The sequence below is a fragment of the Grus americana genome, chromosome 15 (genome assembly GCF_028858705.1).
Source record: "Grus americana isolate bGruAme1 chromosome 15, bGruAme1.mat, whole genome shotgun sequence".
NCBI classification, from domain to species: Eukaryota; Metazoa; Chordata; class Aves; order Gruiformes; family Gruidae; genus Grus; species Grus americana.
The window spans coordinates 7,497,043-7,516,930 of record NC_072866.1 but is presented as its reverse complement, the minus strand read 5'-3'; the positions used below and the strand labels follow the sequence as shown (position 1 = coordinate 7,516,930).

Sequence of the window (19,888 nt, the reverse complement as noted above, 5' to 3'; positions counted from 1 at the left end):
GGCTCTCACCCCGCCGAGAGGGCCTGGGTGCCCCATCCCACTCTTTCCTGCTGACCGTGGGATCAGCTCCTTTCCACCCCAGCACAGAGGTCAAACCCAGGATTTTTCTTATGACCGGCGGTGGTGGGGGCTGCAGGGCAACAGGACACCTCTGCTTTCTTGCTTTCAAATGTTTTTGCAGAGCTCCATCTAGGGGGGGATGTTGCTGGACAAGGCTGCAGAGCGAGATAGGTACCAATAAACAAGTAAATGGCTGCTTCCTCTGGCCTGAGGCCTCTTGTCACACACTTACGGTGCTAATTAAAAAGGGAGGGCACAGCCCATAAATTTTACAGTTTATTCTAACTTCAGTTCCAGCTGGTTTTAAAAGAGCTGATGAAGGTAAGTGCATCTGTGCAGATCACTGGTGCATCACAGACAGAGAGCCAGAGCGCTTAATTAAATGTTATTCTAGGAATAAAATTTAGCCCTCATTGGACAAGACTGAATATTAAAGCATCAATTTCCTGAAGGAGATTGACTGTAATCAGAGTCTCCTGCTATGGGAAAGCAAAAATAATCCCAGCTACTGACACCAACATCCATCAGACAATGGCAGAAAAAAGTACCATGGCCACGGAAACACACACAGCTCTGCAAAGGCCTGAGCTGCCCCGCGGAGGCAGCAGCTCCTCGCGAGCTCCCACGGGCACGCTCCGCTCACGGCTGGCACCAGCGGCAGGGAGCCCAAGTCCTGCAGGAAACGTTGGCTCCGAAAGCGTTCCTCCTCCTGGCAGCACAGACCAGTCCCCTGGCACAGCACGCGGGGCTCCTGGCTCCCGGGAGCTGGTTTGCAGGCAATTGAGCCGTTTGGGGCAGTTCTGAAGCTCCTCACAGCCACAGGAAATCTCTGCCTACCCAGCGCTGAAGGAAGGAGGGATCAGTCCCTCTTCTGCAGACATGCCAGCCTGTGTCTGACAGAAAAACCACTGCTGGGCTGCATCCACAGGCTGGTGCCCGTACACAGACATGAAGTAACATGTACCCTCACCCCGATCTCTCCGCTCTCTGGACCCACGCAGCCAGCCCGAGCCTCTCCCACAGCCTTTCTGGCAACGGCTGACAGTTGCTGTTCCTTTCTGCTGGTACTCAAGGCACTGCTCCCTGCAGCTCCCTGCCGCTGCTCTCCTCCTTTGCTGGGATCTCCGACCGTCCTGAGAGCCGACAAGCAAGAGCAGCACAGGGTGCTAAAAGCAAATCGGGCACCTCCTCGGCCCTGCTGCATCCTGAGCGACAAGACGCTGTGCTGGGGAAAGATCCCAGCATCAGAGCTGCAGCAACAATCAGCAGTTCAGGTAGATGAGGATCCCCCTGGGGAGAGGGTACAACAGATCAACCCACATCCTCTACGTATTTTTATTTCCAAGTGAATCATGGTGTCTCATTTTATGGTGTCAGCCCCGGGATGAAAGAATAGCATTAAACTTCACAAATCCTCTAATATTGCTGTGCCTACAGTTGGAGGCCTTCACATATGCAGATATTACTTCTCCTTTGCTCAGAGGTCTCTTTCTAATTTAATACTTCCCCAATATTGCAAAAGTCATAACATGGGCTTCTCCAGAGGAACATAGTTTATCTCCTAGGAAAGGGCAGTCTGTCATTGCAGACGATGCTCCGCAATTCTGCCACGTTCCCACATCAGGACAGCAGGACAACACCACCTTCGCACCCGGGCCAGGCAGTCAGTACCTGCTCCAGCCCCAAAAGAAGCCACAGAGAGCATGGGGCAAAGGCTCTGCCTGTGGGTCCTTCCCCTCCTCCGATGGTCCCCACCATCTCCCCACCCAGAGCCTTGACAAATCTCTAATCTTAATGATATTAGCCAAAGGGGCTGGCAGCTGGATCTGCCCTTTGCTGGTACTGTCAGATCAAATAGTCGCTAATTGACCAATGTGTCTCCTTTTGCTGAGCTATTAGCAACGGCTCCATGGCAGCTTTCTGACATTAATTATCTGTGAGTTAGCAGTATCTGAAAGCATAAATAATAGTTTGCCATGATGGCAGGGCGAGCTCAGAGCTCCAGGCACACTGGGGCAGGCTGACGTGGCCACCGCGTCCTGGTGCAGCCCAGCGCGGGAGCCGTGGGTGCCATCGCTGGGCCCTGCAGCCAGGAAGGTGCTGGGCAGCACGCAGGAACAGCCAGCTCTCCCCCAAAAGCACTCAGAGTTTGGTCAGACTGTCGCAGTGCAGGGACACCTTGCTGCTTGGGCCACTTTCGTCAGTGACAACGGTATGAGAGACAACAGCGCTCTGGCATGAGCTGGACTGGCTGGGCTTATCCCTGGTTTTGAAGCGTTGTCTTACAGCCAACACAAACATGAAATGCAGCAGGAAAACAGCCTGTGCAAAGCCCACAAGGGATATTCCTCCAGCAGACCATCACCAAAGAGAGAAAAGGAACAAACATCGCAAACCTCAGTGCACATACCCTTTCCTGGCAGCTCTAAGAGGTTCCCATTAACCCAATCACCCTTGGTTAGAGGGGCTGACTGTCCCCACAACTGCTGCCTCTGAGATTAGCAGAGCTCAACAGTTAGCAAGTAAAGGAGCCACAGCAAAGCAAACAGGCTCCAGGCACTCCACACTGCTGAGAGGGATAGGTTTAATACACACTGCATTTCACACATGCACTTGCATTTAGCACTCATCTGAAAGACTCTGAACCCTTGTTGCCTCTTTGTAACACAGCTCCTGCACAAATCCCTCAGCCTGGCCCTTCTGGTGCCTCTCAAGAGCTCGGACACTTGCACTGCTGCCTCCTCCAGAGTCCAGGCACCCCTGGAAGAGGTTTCCTCCTGCCTGGCCACTGGAGGATGGAAGTGGTCCTGATCAATGCTTCTCAATGCAGAATCCTGCAGTCTGAGGGAGGCAGAGCAAGCCCCCTCATCTGGAGCAGCACCTATCAGCCCTACATCGAGAGAGGGGACCAGCTGGACAGCAGCGTGGGTTTGTGGTGATGAGAGACAGGGGCTGTCTCTGAGGGCATCTCCTTTGGCCAGGAAGAGCCAGATTACCTCCCTCCTTCCAGAAGTGACTGATTTGAGACTATGTCATGATCCCTTTTTTGCATAACGTAATTGATACACGATACAAAGGCTGAGATTAAGTGAGGAATAATTAATTGATTTTCACAGGTTAATCTAAAGACTGGGCCCCAAATTGTCTGTCTGCAATGATCATTGTGGACATTGCACAAGAGCCAGCCAGAGGACTCCAGAAATGTGCTTAATGAAGACTCTCTGTCACTCAGAAGTTTGTTTGTGTAACACCAGCTCAGAATCAGCTGACATTTATGCCAAAGTCAATTCTTTATGTAATAAGACAGAGCTGCGCAGGACACATTCATCTAAGTGCGAAGCATACTGCCTGCCCTGGTGTCACCAGCATGTCCGCACTGACCCCAGCATCCCCACCAAAACCTCCCATCTGGGACCGTCTTGTTGTGCCACCTTTCCTCTGCCTTGAGCTGGCCCAGCCGCTCGGCACCAGCCAGCCCAGCCTGTGCCCACCAGTGCTGCCAGCCTGGGGCTGCCAGTGCCCCTCACTTCTCCCGTCTCATCCCAGCTCTGTGCCAAGCCACATGGCAGGCACTTTGGGAAATCACATCCAGGAGGAAGCGCAAGCGGTCTCAAACCCACACTTCACTGCTGCCAGTGCCAAGCTCATACATGGAAAGGATCTGGCTGTCATCCAGCCCCCTGCTCTTTGCCTGCATCTGCTTTGTCCCAGGGAGTCTGAAGACTCCTCAGCCTGCCGGGGACAGATAGGGCTGCGTGCAGCATCCACAACCTTCCTCCTACTTTCCTGTGGGTGCTGGCACCTTTGGTGTCCCCGAGCTTTGCCACTGTAGCTGTCCCAGGCAGCTTTTCTCTAGCAGCTTTGTCTAATTCCTGAGTGGTGAGCCATGGTGTGACAGCCCACTCCGAGGGTGAGTCACACACCAGCAGGGAAGAACAGCCCCTTACCGTGCGCCCCCGTCACCCTGCCCGTGGCTCTGCTCTGAGCCCATTGCTCTGGGCTCCTCTCTCTTCCTGGCTTTTCTGCCAGAGAAGAACAGTGTCCTCAGTCTGCGGTTTCAGGCCTGCCATGAGCCTGCTCCTCCAGCTGTGGCTGTCTGTCCCCCAGCTGTGGCTGTTCCCCAGGATCGCAGCAACGTCCCCCACGTGCTCACCCCTGCATTAGCAGGGGGTAAGATGTGAGAAGCGGAGCCAGTCCCTGGCACAGCTGTGCTTTCCAGACCTTCCATCCCTGTGACGCTTGTCAGCTCCTCTCCTGATGTCCGGGACACGTCACTGTGCCCGGTGCTGCCACAGCTCAGGAAGGGTCGGTGGGCAGCAGAGTGGTGCGGTGCTTTCTGACTGCAGCACCAGGAGGGCTCTGCAGAGATCACCTCCGCCCGGAAAACACATGAGAGGCTCCAGCATCTGGACTGGTGCTCTTTTGCCATAGGTATGGTGTGTTACATGGTCACAAGGAGTGCGCAGTTCCCAAGGCTTTTTAACTGGGACTAACCTCAGATTTCTACCCGGGAACATACCGCCAAAAATACAACCAGTCAAAACAGCATTTCCTCAGGGAAGAGATGAGTGCAATCGCTTTCTGTCTTGCTCAAGCCATGATAGAAGCAACCAGACCACTTACAAAACCACTACCATGAACTGCTCGAATACCTGGTTTTCCCTAGTGCCAACACCCAGCTGTGTCCTGTGAGCGCTAGCAAGCCAAGGATGTTGCTAAAGAAGAAGGAGAGGCAGAGAAAAATCACCTTCCAACTCCAAACGAAGGTCGCAGGAAGCCCAGCTGGGCTGTGAAATCGCAGCCTGAGCGGCTGCTCTGGGGCAGGATGCAGCAATATGGGGTGCAGAGCCGGGCACTGGTCCCTGGGGAGCTGCAGGGAAGAGGCAGGGGCACAGTCTGCAGGAGACTTCTGGAAGTTTCCACTAACGGGGAGTGAATGGTTCTGGCTGTGGAGCTCTGGAGCTTCCCCCGTCCCCACTCTCCTTGTGTATTTAACCCTGTCCTTGGGAGCCATCATGTTCCTGCTCTGTTGAAATAATTGGTGGGTTCAGACGTGAGAAAATAGAGTGTGGTCAGCTTCTGTCCCCTCAGGGCAAGCTGATACCGACCAGCCAATGGCCAGGACCGTGAAACATCATATCCCCGCCGGCATTTCACCACGTATCCGTCTGGGCAAGGCGTGCAGCAAGTTAAAGCTGGGCTCATCTTCCACTGGATGGTGACGGCTTTGAGGGAATTCAGACCTTTAGCCAAAGGTAGATGGGTATGACCTTCTGGAGTGTAATTGTAACAATCTTGCCATTTTTATTCCCTAGTAGTTGAAATATTTCAAAAACTAAATGACCCAAGGTCATTAAACTTTGTAAAGAGATTGCTGCAGGTATTTCCAGACATCTATCAAAAACTAAGTCACCACAACTGCCTATGACTAGAGGAGAGCACAGATCGGCAAACAGTAAATTGTCCTGTTTTATATCCCTTCGGAATTTTTGCTGAGGTTTCCTAATTTTTCATATCCAATTTGATGACCATATTAATTAAAATTACAGTTGAATAAAAAGTACCTTTATCCTCTTATCAACCTATCTGATATGAAGAATGAGTCTAACTCTTGAAAAATAGCATGAAGATAGATACCTATATAATGCAGGTCTTTTAAACCAGTTTCTAATTTAAGGCAAGTTAATCTTGGGGACTGCTTCTGCTTGCCTGTGATATTTGAAAGAGACATGCAAAAAGTTTCCATGTTTTTGCTTTCTCTGTTCATAGCTGCACAAGCTGTGGCTATATAAATTTGTGGAGATGCAGGTCTGGGATACCTTCATCTCATTTCTGGTACTCTTAGTGTCTATCACAATATCTACTGCAAGAATAAAAGCAAAGCAAACAATGAGATGCTTTTAAGCAAAGGTACTGAGCAAACTCCCTTGAGCTCAGAGAGCCAGCGTCCCGCTGCCAGCACCCCCGGGGAGGCCCATCAGCAGCGAAGTGCAGTGCCCAGCTCCTGCCCCAGCGACCTGCCGCCCCATGGAGCTGGGCCCGTCCTGCCCTGCCTCTAGCAGGGTGAGACCAGGCCACCGTCCAGGATTCAGTGATACCCCTGCCTCGCCGCAGGCACCGGTTGTTGGCGGATGAAAGTCAAAATTGTTTAAAAAGTTGTATGTTGCACCAGTACATCATATATTACTTCACGCAAGGGCGAGTACAGAGCATCCCTGCTACCCCTTTTGGACAGCAGTAGCATCACTGATGTGCTCTGAGCGATGGACACGATGCAGAAAATAAAATCCTCATCGGCCAGTGTCCCCATGGGGGTTTCCCAAGCTCATGGGGTGTGCAGGATGAGGCCAGCACATTCAATGCAGGAGTGAGCATCCGCTCCCTGGGGGACCCTGTCTGCAAAGGCAATACAGCAGCACCAGCTACTCTGCTGCTCATTTTAAAAGTGTGACACAAACTTATATCAGAAGATTAGATTGGTTTTTCTTGCCATTCTTTTTGCTTTGTTTCAGTGGGGGAGAGAAAAAAAAAATCAAGCCACAGCTAACATGATCAGGGTGTGCACAGTGAGTAGCCCAGAATGCTGTGAAATCACATAAAAGATTTGATCAGAGTCAATACCAGCTGCTGAGCTATAATAGCTTTTGTGATTCTCCTAACAGGATTTTAATTTTATGTTTATTATTTGGGGACTAGCAAAGCACAGGAAATGCCTGTGTGGTGGTGTGGGCCCCCTTTTCCTCTGTTCTCTGGAAGGCTGGGAAGACTCCAGTGCAAAGCAAGCTGACTTTCAGTATTTTTAATTTTTGCTTGTGCTCCCCAGGCTTGGCAGGAGAGAGTGAACTTAATTAAAATCAATGGAGAAAAAGAATGGGATAAATCACAATATGAATATTCTCAGTCTCTGTATGCAAGCGCAGCACACAGCTCCTGCTGGCATTCAAACAGTGACTCCTTCAAGGTACAGAGAAGCATCTCTGCCCTCCATTGTCTCCAACTACAACAGCTCTTTGGAGCATTGCAGCTCCACTTTGAAGGCTGCTTCCTCCCTCCCTTGCTCGCTCTTTGCCAGGATGGGAAGATGGTTGGAAGCAACCGGGAAGATGCTACCGCAGAATCTGCTGGCATGCGCTGTCCTGGGCAAACAGCATGTTCCCCCAGCAGCCCCCCAGGCACAGCCAGTCCACCCTGGCTGGCCAGCACTGCCCCTATGCTGAGGGGGTCCCACCCCCCGCCAAACAGACCCCAGCTCTGCCGTGGAGGCAGTCTCACAGGCCATTTTTCCATTTGTTCCATTTTTGGCATTTTCCAGGGGTGAAGGGGAGTTGTCTGATTCTTTTCCTCAATCATGAAACTTGGTTTGGAAGTGTGTGCTTCCCACAGCAACGTGCAGCATCCACCGTCACTCACCTGCAGCCCGGATGCCTGGGGCCTCCCTGCTGCAGAGCAAGAGCTGGGGACGCAGCCTGGGACACAAATGGCAGGGGCAGGAAAGGGGCTGCTCCCCAAGATGCTTCAGCTTTTGTAAGACCCATCACAGACCACGAACGACACATCACAGGTCAGAAAACAGGAGCAAAAGAATAGGTGAGAGCAGCAGCAGGAAGATGGAATGCCAGGAGGGAAACTGCCAGACCCAGCATCCTGCTCATCCCCAAATGGGCTGTTTAAGAGTAATCTCCGATTGCTTTTCAGAAGCAAGTAACAGCTTTTTAGAGTCACCTGCCAGCAAACATTGATGGACCTCAAAGCTTTTACCATGTCTGTCAGAATTTAATTGCCATTTGTAGTATGCTAAGTTCTGCAGCAGGTCAATGCAGTGCCAGGAGTGCCTTACTGCAGACTCACTGGGCTCCGCTGCCCTGAACGGGTGGCCGCAGCACCCGCTGGCCCTCGTGCCCTCTGGGGCCAGGGAGGCACCAGGCTGCGCCGGCAGTGCGGCTGCCCCAGAGCCGGCAGCCCAGATCCTGTGCCCAGCGCAGCACTGTGCAGGAGATCTGATAGGGGCACCCAGGTGTTTCCCCCTGCCAAGAGCAGACACTGCACGGCTGCTCTGCAGCCTCCCAAAGTGCCCCTTTTTTCAAGCCTCTCTGGATGTTACAAGCATTTATGGGGCCACAAAGCAGAGAGGAGACTTGCCGCAGGGAGCCCTGCAACACCGCAGCGGGCCAAGGCAGCCCGTCCTCCTCGCCAGCCTCTGCAAAGTCTCCGCTGTCCTGACCTGCCTCCTCCTCGCCCTGTGAACCCACGACCAGCACCGTACCGGGGCTTGGTTCTCCCACCACTTTTAGTTGCCACCGTAGCCATCGTGCAAGAGCTACAGGGCTTCCTCTCTCCACGCAGCCAGGGGTTCAGCCTTAATAAAAAAAAAATGATTATTCCATTGTTTAGCACCGCATGCCAATCCCTTCCAGATGAATTAATTTCTTAATCACACTTTTAATGGGGGAGACTGTTAGAGCCCATGCGGGAGTGGTTAATATTAGTACTATTTAACTGTCGAAAGCTTTTCATATCGTAAACCAGGCTCACGGTCGAACAATAAACTCACAGTTTAATTGGTGGGTAACAGGCCTCCAGGCACTCGTAGCTTATGACAGCTGACAGCAGCAACGCTGCGTGCCGGACCAGGACAGCCGGCTGCTTTGCGCAGCCCGAGAGCAGCTCTGCCACATCCCCCGCCCTGGCAGCACCCCAGCCCCGCTCCCGCCGGCACAGCGGGGCAACCCCCAGGATGACTGTGGGGGGCATTCACCCCCCTCCAGGCTGGGTCGCTGCCTGTAGTGGGTATGCACAAGTGGTGCACGGCGCAAGCAAGCACTCAGCGTGTATGTGGGCTGTTCATGACTGCATTTTTCTTCCAGTCAATCTTTCACAGATTTATGCTGGAGAAATGGGAGCATTAAATATCCCCTTGCTGTAATTCAGCATGCAGCAAGAGATACAGATTTAAATATTTAGTAGCACATAACTGGCTAAAAGCCTCAGCAACATTTTTAAAAATCACTTCTTAATAAAACTGGACTGAAATATTCCCCACAGTTAGAATTTATGGTTGGTAATTGGTGTTCTTGTGATAAATAGGAGTGAATATATATTTATGAACAACAAATATTAATGCAGAAATAATACGGGAGCCCAACTTCAGGCTGTGCAGCTTGCTATTACTCTGCAGTATTCCGCAAGGAACACTGACATTAAGCAAACACAAAGGCCAGATCAACAGTGCTGTTTCACTGAAAAATCCAGGAGAAAGAGAGCGAGGTCCTGGAGCAGAGAGGCCAGTTCCAGAGGTGCCTGGATTCAACGAGAGCCTCTGCATGCAGCCAGAGAGGCACGCTTGCATCCGATGTGAACTCTGCTCCCTTGCGTACGTATCAGATCCATCGCGTATCTGAGTCACAGCCTGCAAACACTCCAGCACTATTGATTCTTATCATGGGTGAGCCATTAATTTGCATGTGTTCCCCCATGATTAAAAACCTGGAGGCAAATCCCACAGTAACTGCTCCTCTTCCGAGTGATGGCAGGAAGAGATTTATCTCCAGGTGATGATCTTGATTACTGCTTAGGCACAGCACAAGCGGGACCAGCATGTTGATTTCTCTTCATTTTTCACCCAGCAGGAGCAGTTTTTAATGTGTGCTGCCTTCTGCACCAGAATCTCGAATTAACACATGAGCCAGACAGAGGAATCCCAGAGAACACCATCCACCAGCTGATGGGTCCTCACCTGAGCACAACGGTGCTCGGAGCCAGTGAGAGGCTCTGCCTGAGCCCGCGCCGGGCAGGGCGGCAGAGGGAAGCCCGGCTGGTGTTTGCAGCACGCTGGGCACCGCTGATACACCTACTGGAGCCGAGCGGTGTGAGCCATCAGACTTCCCAAGGTCCGTGGAGGGTACCAGCGCCCACGGGCAAGGCGGGCAGAAACAAGGCACTGACACAATCCCAGGGGACCGGCTTCAGGGAGTTAACTCTGCAGCATGAGCAGTCGGAGTGGCCATCAAGCCCCAAGCCTGGCTGTGCCCCTGCCCGCTGCCGTAACTGCCCTCCCGTGGAGGCTGGCACTCTCCACCGTGCTCCGACAGCGCAGAAGAGCCACACTGTCTGTGAAAGCTGCGGCAGCCAAAGGAAACATTTCTAGCATTAAATAAAAGAGACATTTTTATTCAGCAATAGAAGCTCTGTGATCTTGGAACACAATTTGCATAAACAGACAATTTGGCTATAAACAATTTCAACATTAACTGGTATTTACATATAGAACAACTCACTCAAAATACAATTAAAGGCCTTGATGGATTGGAAAATGTCAAAACATTTAAAAGGCTTCAACGCACGTGTTTGATTTACATCTCCTTGGTCAGACATAAAACTGGAGTTTGTTTACATTTTCTCTGCCAGAGCCTAGAGCACATGGAGATTCTGGCTCCCTGCATCAGCACGTGCAGGGATCGATTTACCCGTTACTCCTCCACATAGGGAGTCATCTGTGTTTTCTCTAAGAACAAATTTAAAATAAGAAGGCTACGGCTCGGATCCCCAGGCTCACCTCACAGCTGTCTCCACTCGCTCAGTACCCTTAAAGGAATCTGCAGGGCCACTATTTTTCATATTGTCCAGAAAACAGAGGCTGGGAGGATGCCATTCACCCTTTAGAAAGACTGAGCTATCCCAGCAGAAGACAAGACCTGGGTCTCACCCCAGGCTGCCTAAAACAGAAGCACCCCAAATCAGCAGCTGCTTTTGCCAGTTGGGGCCTTAACTTCTGCCTGTCCAGAGAAGGCAGCTGACTCCTCAGTATTCACCAAAACAAAACTTGAAACCCACCTCTCCCTGCTCCCAACCAAGTCCCCTTCTCACAAACTCTTTTCTTCTCCCTACCAAAAAGCTGACCACCCTACACAAAGCAGAACAGCTCCAGTAACAGAAGAAAGCCCATCTCACCCCAAACAGGCTGCTGCAGACAGGGCACTGACCCAGGAGGTGGGAGATATGTGTTCAACCACCCTTGGAGGGGAGAGGTACAGCACAGCCCAGGCCCCCACATCCCAGAAGATGCTCTACCAGAACAAGGGGTGAAGGAAGGAGCCTTGCTGGAACTGCACACCTGCACAGCGGAGCTTGCCAGGCAAGAGCTTTGCAGCACAGGAGGACTGAGTGAGGTGATGGGAACCAGGCCGCGTGCTTCTGTCTGGTTCAGTTTCTCACCATCAGAGCTTGTCTGTCCAGGACCAGCACAGGAAGCAATCCAGCCAAGACTGTCCTGACTACCAGGAGTTAAGGATCCCTGCAAGTCTCACCAGACACTTGGTATTTTTACCCCCAAGTTCTCTGCCTCTGACTGCACACTGTGGTTATCTGATAGCAAGAGGAGTGCTGGAGCTTGAGTTGCTTCCCCAAACCTAACCTGCTGCTGAAATAATAAGCAAGAGCACTTGTCCTGTCTGTCCATTCCCAGAACATTTCAAAAACTGCTCACAGCTGTATTTCTTCTCAAGGTCAGATTCCTTAAGGGCTACAGGCTCAACAATTCCACATACATCTTAAAAATACAGAGCTTTATTTATAAACTGCCTAATATATTTTAAAGGGCAGGCACTCCACATTTTACTTTTTATTGCCACTTATCTTCCATCTTTGCCGCTGTGTTTATCCTCTGCTATGCAAAGGTGCATATCCGCAGCCCTCTGTTGCTGTAAGGCTGAGACGGCAGAACACTGGGAGCTCAGTCAAGTGCAGCCCTTGTAATCTGTCAGAGAGCTCATGGAGGAGATCCGCACACTTTCCGAAATACCACTGAGCATATAAAGCCAAGCAAAAACCCATAAGCGATCATTGACCATGGAGATCAAAGGAGGTAAAGACTGAAAGCTATGCTCATAAAACCCACAAAATTAGCCTGGGAATGCAATGCACGAGTGGCTCCAGAAGGGAACACCCTTTGCTGCTGGCAGAGCAACACCCTTGGCATTGGGAGTTTGTTCAGCTTACAAGGAGCCATTTGCCTCTTAAGACTCTTTTAAGGCTCTTTTTTTTTTTTTAACCCTCCGGGCTACAGCAACAACCTGACCTCTGCACCTTCCTGTGGGGACAGACACTCACTGCCCGTTCCAGGTTAACCCATGCTCATGCAGCGCTCTCTGTAAGCCCTGTGCAGCTTTGCTCAGGAGGCAGAGGCAGCGAGCAGCACTTGCATGTAGCACAGTAGCTCTGGGATGCAGCTGCCCGCCGGAGAGCGGAAAGGTGCTGCTCAGAGAGACTGTGTGGAGGCCGCCTGCTCTGCTCCCACCTGGGCGAGTGATGCTGCTGGAAACGCTCCTCTGCCCGCAGCCCCCAGCCAGCTCCTGGCAGCACCAGCCTGTCCTGGGGCTGCGCTTGCCCCACTGCGCCAGCACTCAGCCCCATGGCCAGCGTGGGGCAGGCGGCAGAACAAAGCGCTCATTTACTCCACCAAGGTCATCAGCACCATACTAATTTGGCTTACAGAGGGTTCTCGTCTCTTATTAGTCTGCCACTCGACATCCATTAGCTCCAGGTAGGGCCTTCCCATAGTAAATCCTCAGCCTGAGCCCTCCTTCCCAGGCCGTGGTGGAGCCCTTCGTTAGAGCTGCTGCTGCTACTGCCCGGCAAGTTGCAAGCTGTAATTTATTACAACACAGCATATGGATGCTCTCTTTTTCCATTTGTCTGCATTAAATAATTATTTAAGCTATATTAGGTATTTATCAAGTAAACTGTCAGCATCTGAAGTTTCTTTATTGTAGCTAGAGATTTAGAGCAGCAATTTGTATGCATCCTGGCCCTTGCATGGAAGGGGCTTTCTGCAAGCTGAAATTATGATATGAACATGATGTTTTATGAGATATTAGAACTTAACCTCAAAATTTTGGGAGGAGGGAGAAAGGAGGTGAGGCGAAGCAGGCTCTTCAGGTTGCCTGGCATACCAAGAGGCTCCCAGCTGTGCTTCTCCTGGAAACTCAGGGGCAGCAGCTGACGGTGGGGCAGTGGCAGACAAACCAGCGTGACTGCCACCCTGGGTCAAGGGCATTGAATGTGACTCCACAGGGCTCCTCCACTCCTCCCTCCTGTGCAGGAGGGAGCCTGTTCCTGGCTCAGGGCCGGGGGAGTCATCCCCACACTGACCCCAGCGCTCCCGTCCCCCATCTCTCCTGGGATCTCAGAGGCCTCCACAAGAGTGCCGTGGCAGTGAACTCAAAGGTCACTGCAAGCCAAGCGCTTCCTCCGGGGGTCCTGCCCACTGTCCCTACCCGCAGGGCAGGAGAGGGGTCCTGGGTCACCAAACCTCCCCTGCCCCAGCTCTGACAGTTTCCACAGCAAGAACCCTGCATGCTGGAAGCTGCATCCTTTAATTTCCCACATGCCTCAGGCTGCTCCTTTCCTTTCCCTCCCTCCTCATCTCTCCTCTCTGCTGAGCTATAGATGCCTTCCTCCATGTCTTGTCCAAGCTGGACATCCACATGGGGAAACTGAGGAGATGATGCTCTTTAGAAAAGATGTCGGCTCTTGGCAAACTGCGTATTTGAGGGATTTAGCAGCTCTCTGCATGAGCCGCAACCCCAGCCACACTCCAGCCATCACCATAACTACAGCCTATGTCAGCCTCTCACAGCAGGTCTTTCAACAGATTAATTTAAAAGGTTTCAGTTTGGCTGATTGCATCTAATTTGCCTTGAACCACTGTCAGGATGCTGTGGCAGAGTTGTAGCTCTTGTCCTGGCAGCCTCCTCTCAATTCACCAGATGGCTGCTTTGGCAATTGCACATCAACTGAAGAGGCTCAACACATAGGGTGCACACCAGGCGAGCCCCAGGAGATGGCACAGTGCTCCTTCCCATCCTCAGCTCAAGCTTTGCTCTATTTGGAAGGAGTCGGGGAGCTCTGGGTAGTGCCTCAGCCCCCTGAGGAGGCCTGGCAGGGCCATGAAGTCAGCTCTTCGGGAGAAATCATCAGCAGGTGCCTGTTCTGGGATCAGAGAGGTATGGAGAGCCCAGAGAAGGGGGCTCACATGGGCGAGGGTCCCAGGTCCCAGGAGTGCCACCACTCCCTGGTGGGAAGGGAAGGGTGCAGGGGTGCAGCAGAGCTCAAACAGCAGAAGTCCTGGTGCTTTGCATGCCCAAAGCCTGGCATCAGCTCTGGAACAGTGTCCATGTTTGGCACCATGTTGGAGGTGCCAGTTGCCCCTTTGCTGTAGGACAGCCTGCACAGGTAAGGGCTGTTGGCCTGCATCTTGCTCAGTGTGTTTCATCGGTTTGTGTGTCTAAGCATAGCATTCACAAGAGTCACGTATCAGTCCACCAACAGTTTCAACCCATGAACACAGAAACTACAAAGGCTGAGGGACAGCTTACCTCTGACACACACAGCATGCAGCACAGGGGCCAGCTCTCGGTGCATTCAGACTGGGACCGCATCGTGAGATGATTACTACAGAGATGGAAACCCATCCAGTTTTCAATTCCTGCAAGAAAGCACATAAGCCATTTTTTTCCTTATAGATTCTTGACACTTAACCTACTCAATGCTTTTTATTTGCATTGATCACATTTTATAGTATGATTAAATTTGTATGGAAGAGAACCAATTAGTTTTGTTTTACACTTATTGAATCCACTTTATGGTCAGACAAATTAACTCTCAGCAGTTAGTTTGATTTATCCAACAGCATAAAGCTTGACAATCTGTACTCTCAGATAATCAGTTTTAAAAGAATTATCTTTATTGTTATTTTTTCCTGCTTGGGAGAAAACATTAAACCTGGAGACAGGTATGAAGAGGAAGCAAACACTGTCAGCAGACTGACCCTGTCTGGAGATTTCAAAACCAAACACGGCTGTTTGTCTCCTGACAAAGCCTTCACTGAGGCCATGTTCTCGCAGTGACTGTCTCTCAGCAGAGAGCGAGTGCCGGCACAGTGAGTTTCTCTTGAGGACCAAGTGCCGGTCTGTTTTAGAAAGGTTCCTTTACCCACCATCAGGGAATTGTGTGTAGGCACAGGACATAACAGAGGAGCGGGCATCCAAGCTGCCGCCCCAGGGAACAGCTGGAAATGCTGAGCTAAGAGGTTATAATAATATAATAAGGGAAAATTACCAACAGGAGAGCTAGCGGAAGGGCGTCAGGAAAGTGAGCAGTCTGGGAATCCTGTCTAGACCTGCCAAGGATGAAGACCTGCCGATAGACACCCCTTCCCCTCGGCCTCCACCTGGGGTCTGCCTGTCCTGGCCAACCCGTAGTCTGTCCTGAGGACAGGATCTGTCTCCGCTGCTGCAGCCGGCGCTGTGCCACAGCCTGGTGGTGCCCCCGGCAGAGCTGAGCCGAGATGCGGGACCCACCACTCTGCTCCAGGTGGGCAGCTGGTGTCAGAGCGGACACTGGCAGCTCTGTCCCAGCCCCTACACGCTGTACTTAGCAGGCTGCCCTGGCAAGGGCAAGCTGGCTGTGGCTACAAACGACCTGAGCAGCCCTCCTCTGGCTGCCTAGCCAGTTGGCTTCACTAGCCTGGGCACTGGAAGACCTGGATGCCAGGATGGATGCCTAGCACAACCCCAGCACTGCCGCAAGAATCCTCCTGGTACCCCTGTGCCAGGGAAGGGCACCCAAAGTGGGTGGGGGAACACAGGGAAAGACATGGCTGTGAGTGCTGCGGGAGGAGGACTAAGTGGCCACAAACTGTGAAAACTTCTCCTGAGAAAGCAGTGGAAATGCTGTTGCTTGGATCAGGAGCAGTAAAGCAGATGACCCTCATCAGAAACGTGTAATTGGGGCAATCCTTGCTGCACGCAGCACACAGCTCAAATAGCATCGCTCTTTCCATTGCTTTGTGATTCCAGATATGCCTGTCAGGACTGGGCACAGGGCATGGCTGATGGCCACCCTTAGGAAGTTGCCCACTCCAAGGCTGTCCCTTCTCTCTCAGCTACTTGGGCAGGGCACACATTTTGGAAGAAATGATTGCCAGTGCTGGTGATGTGTTCCTCCGAGCTGGAACAGACCACTTCCAACTCAGCACACAGAGATGGGTCTACTAGTGAGTCTGGTCGTCTTCTTGTGTAAGCATTCATTAGGTTGGGCTCAGCAACCCACTCATGTCTAGCAGGGTCCATCAGAAGAGAGGTTTACTACTGGCAGAGTGACATTGCCATTGACACAAGGACAAATGGGCCAAGGAAGCTGCCTGTCACCTGGGCAGCTCTGAAGCCCAACCTCATTTGTATTCGGCAGCTACAAGTAAAAAGAATTTGTTCCCAGTTAGTAAATGAGATTTAGTTAATAAATTGGCTCATGTGTGCAGGCTGCCAGTTGTTCTCATGCAATGCAATAAATGAAGAGATGAAAGCTTATTATTTCATAAGAAGGAGCTGTTTTCTTACAGGACTAGGTGCTGGAGAGATGCTGTTTTTTGGCAGACAGTGGCCACGTTCAATGATCATTCATTTCAAGGATCTTTGCAAGGCAGTCAGGATTCTTCCCAAGTCCACTGAACTGTTGAGGGGGAGTCCCTTCCCGGCAGCTCTGTCGCCACTAGACCCTCCCCATCTCCTTGGCATCCTCAGCCGGGAGGCACGGAGGGCTCCTGTCGCTGATGCAAGCCCCACATAACGGCAGGGACAGAAGGAGCCCAGTCAAGTTATGCCGTGCAGTGGCTAGAGATCTACTTAGGGCTGCGGGTCCAACACAGATAGACATGAAAACTTGACATGGTAGAACTGAAAAGGAAAAAGGAGATCTGGAAATCCAGGGAGCAAATCTATTACCAGGCCTCTGTAGGCTCCCTGTTCATTTGCCCTTTTGCTCACAACCTCTAACCAACTCTAGTCCCTTGCTAAAGCCATGCAGACAGACACCAACATAGTCTAGCATTTGCTGGCAAACATAGAATGATTCTTCTTTTCATGATAGAAAAAGATCTCCTTGTCTTGTTCTTACAAAGAGGTGGTTGACCGTTCTGCAAACATATAGTGTGTTGATCCTAGAACATAAAATCTGAAAGTAGCATCTCTTATCAGACATAACGCTATTCGTTTTCTAAAATACAGACCCTAAATATGATACTGACAGCATATCAGCAACAGACTTACAAGCTGGGGAACAAAACTATGGTTTGGAGGACTGCATGCAATAAACAAAACAATCCCAGCACTCCTCTAAAGTGGATACTAACTTTGCAGGGTCCTTAGAGGGGACAGTTGCTCCTCTCTCTTTGCAAGGATCCCCTTGAGAAGCTTCACATGTGCAGACTACACAACTGCCATTTGGCCAAGCCATGAAGTACTATGAAAGTCAAAGCTTGCACTGGGAGTAGCATGCCATCTGTTCAGGCTTGAAAGACAGGAAACAACTATCAAAACTACAGTCTAATCATAATCAGCTGGCTGGCAGCTAACAAGCACACACGCTGTCTGGTGAAGAGCTAAGATGCTTATCAGCTGAGCATCTTGCAAGAGAAATGAAGTATCTGATGGGCTGAGGGAGAAATACAACAAGAGCAGGCAGCTAAAACAAGGCTAATTAAAGAGGGGAGCAATGTGGTCCACTGAAAACTAGGGAGCATCTACGCAAGGTTCTTCTACTTGCACCTACACACCTCTGGTTAAATTCATATCCACTATTAAACAGTAGGGAAAATGTGTAGGCCAGGAAGCAATCAAATATATCTGCATGAACAAAACTAAAGCCTACAACAGAGACAGGAACTGAGTACTACATGTGAACCATGAAGCACAGGAACTAAAATATGCACTGGATAGAAAAGCTACGGGAAAGTATGTGAGATGTTCTGCGAAAAAGGACACTGACAGCTCAGTGACGTTGGGTTGCTGGTCTGCTTGACCCCAAGAGGGATGTCACAGTAACTGATAGTAATGCCTTGTTGCTTGGTATTCACTATTTAGCCCAATAAGGAAGTGACAAATTCATTACGGAGCTAAATCTTTGCTCAGAGAACTGTTCTGGTGTCAGATCCCCAGTATGTCTGGAGCATCTACATAACTAATGGCTGGTAGTTGAACAGAAGCTCTAGGAATACAAGACTCTGGAAGGAGACAAATACAGCAAATGCATTTGAACCCAAGGAGATGCCAAATTTTAAATGAGTCAGCAATGAGAGATAATCTCATCCTCACTAACCTGTCTGAATTCCCAGCCAATTGACAGTCACCAGGGAGCACGCACCCATTCACACTCTGTGCATCCAAACCAACAGTCCATAATTGTCTGTATGAAGAAACACCAAAGGATTTTGCATGGACAAACCACTCAGCAGCCTGAAAAAAATGAAAGCGAAGAACCCCAGACTCATCCTTCAACAAAGCACACCCAGGGGCAGACAGTAAATCTTCAGAAACAGCAACACTCCACCTGCTTTCCCTGTGGGCTGCAGTGAGCCATCAGTATCGGCCATGAGATGAGGGACCAGGCAGGAGTTTTGGAACGTGTCCAGCCCACCACCAGGGATGGAGAAGGAAGAGGAAGAAATATGTGATTATTACAAAAACCATGGGGCCTCATGACTACAGTACCCATAGATAGGGATGTTGTGGAAAGGACAATGATACATTGACCTGCTGCAGAGCTGTCCTCTTTCAACATCTTGGTGAAAGCCCCACCTGAATAACACCAATATTTAATTTTGGGCAAACTGGAAGATAAAGAAGGTAGAGAACTTAACAGAGACATGTTCACTGTAACAGCTGTGACAGCTATTCCTCAAGCACCACAAAGCACAGCCCTCAGCTCTGCAGAGTAAATGGTAATTAGAGTTTGCCAATCATTGTTGCTGCCTTATTGATGACAATGGGGAGATGAAGGATCTGTGATAGACATAGATTCTCCTGAAGCTTCTCTCTCCCATTTGTCATTTCAAGCTTACAGTTTGAATCAAAGGATTTGCTCAAAATGTTTTTCAAGGATTTTTCTACATTTCTGTTCTGTATGTAAAAAGCTTGAATTGTTTCTGAACTGGCTTTGTTTCAGTCAACTTCAGCACACAGCAAAGTGCAGCAACGCCAGACACCATAAAATAATCCGTGCGGGATCACACCTATAGCATCCTACCAGCAAATTTAGGAATCTCCTGCACTGGTCTTGATTAAGACCTACTTTTAGGCACAGTCTGGGTCAGCCTGTCCTTATAGAAACAGAAAGCATGTTGCATTTGATTAAGATGAAGGGCTACCTCCAGGATCACAGAACATCCTGCGTGACTCCACAGCAAATGGGAAAGAGTACCAGGGAGGACAGGCAGGAAAAATCCCTCTTCATCTGGCCCAGACCCACGGCCTGTTAGAGCTGCCGCTCCTGCAGATTGCATGTGTGCTTAGGGTCTGAAATGCAAGACAATATTGATCGCCCTGTCAGTTGTTAATCGAAACAACTCAGTAAGCCAAAGGTAGCTGAGCGCAGTCGAGGCTGGGTACATAGAAGAGGACGTGCACAGTGTCTGTGCAGTGCAGTGCGAGGAGCAGGGGGTCTGGCCCCGGGGCCAGAGGCAGAACCAGTCCCTGCTCCCCATCTCCTGCAGGCAGATGGAAGCGGAGCCTGGGCCAGGACACCACTCCACAGAGAAGGTGGTGGTGAGGTGACAGCGCCGTTTTCATGTCAGATGGAGGGAACAGGCACCCCCACCCCAAAAAATGAGGCACTTCCTTCAAGCTGTAGCTCAAAAAAAGACTTCTCTGTTGAAACAATCCAGGATGTGCATCTCTCTCACCATGAATAACTGCAGGCAGGGAGCAGCTCAAAGCCCTGACCTGGGACAAGTGCTGCCATAGTCACAGTGCTCACAGCTGAGGAAATGTGCAGTCCG

The 19,888-nt window shown here is 50.8% G+C and overlaps 1 long non-coding RNA gene across 2 annotated transcripts in view; it reads right to left on the bottom strand.

Moving 5' to 3' along the window:
- Positions 1 to 19,888, bottom strand: part of LOC129213032 (uncharacterized) — a 112,697-nt gene that overhangs the window by 8,945 nt on the left and 83,864 nt on the right. For both annotated transcript variants that reach the window (XR_008579343.1, XR_008579342.1), the window contains one exon: positions 14,433 to 14,542. This is a non-coding gene — a long non-coding RNA (uncharacterized LOC129213032). The remainder of the gene's footprint in view (positions 1 to 14,432; positions 14,543 to 19,888) is intronic.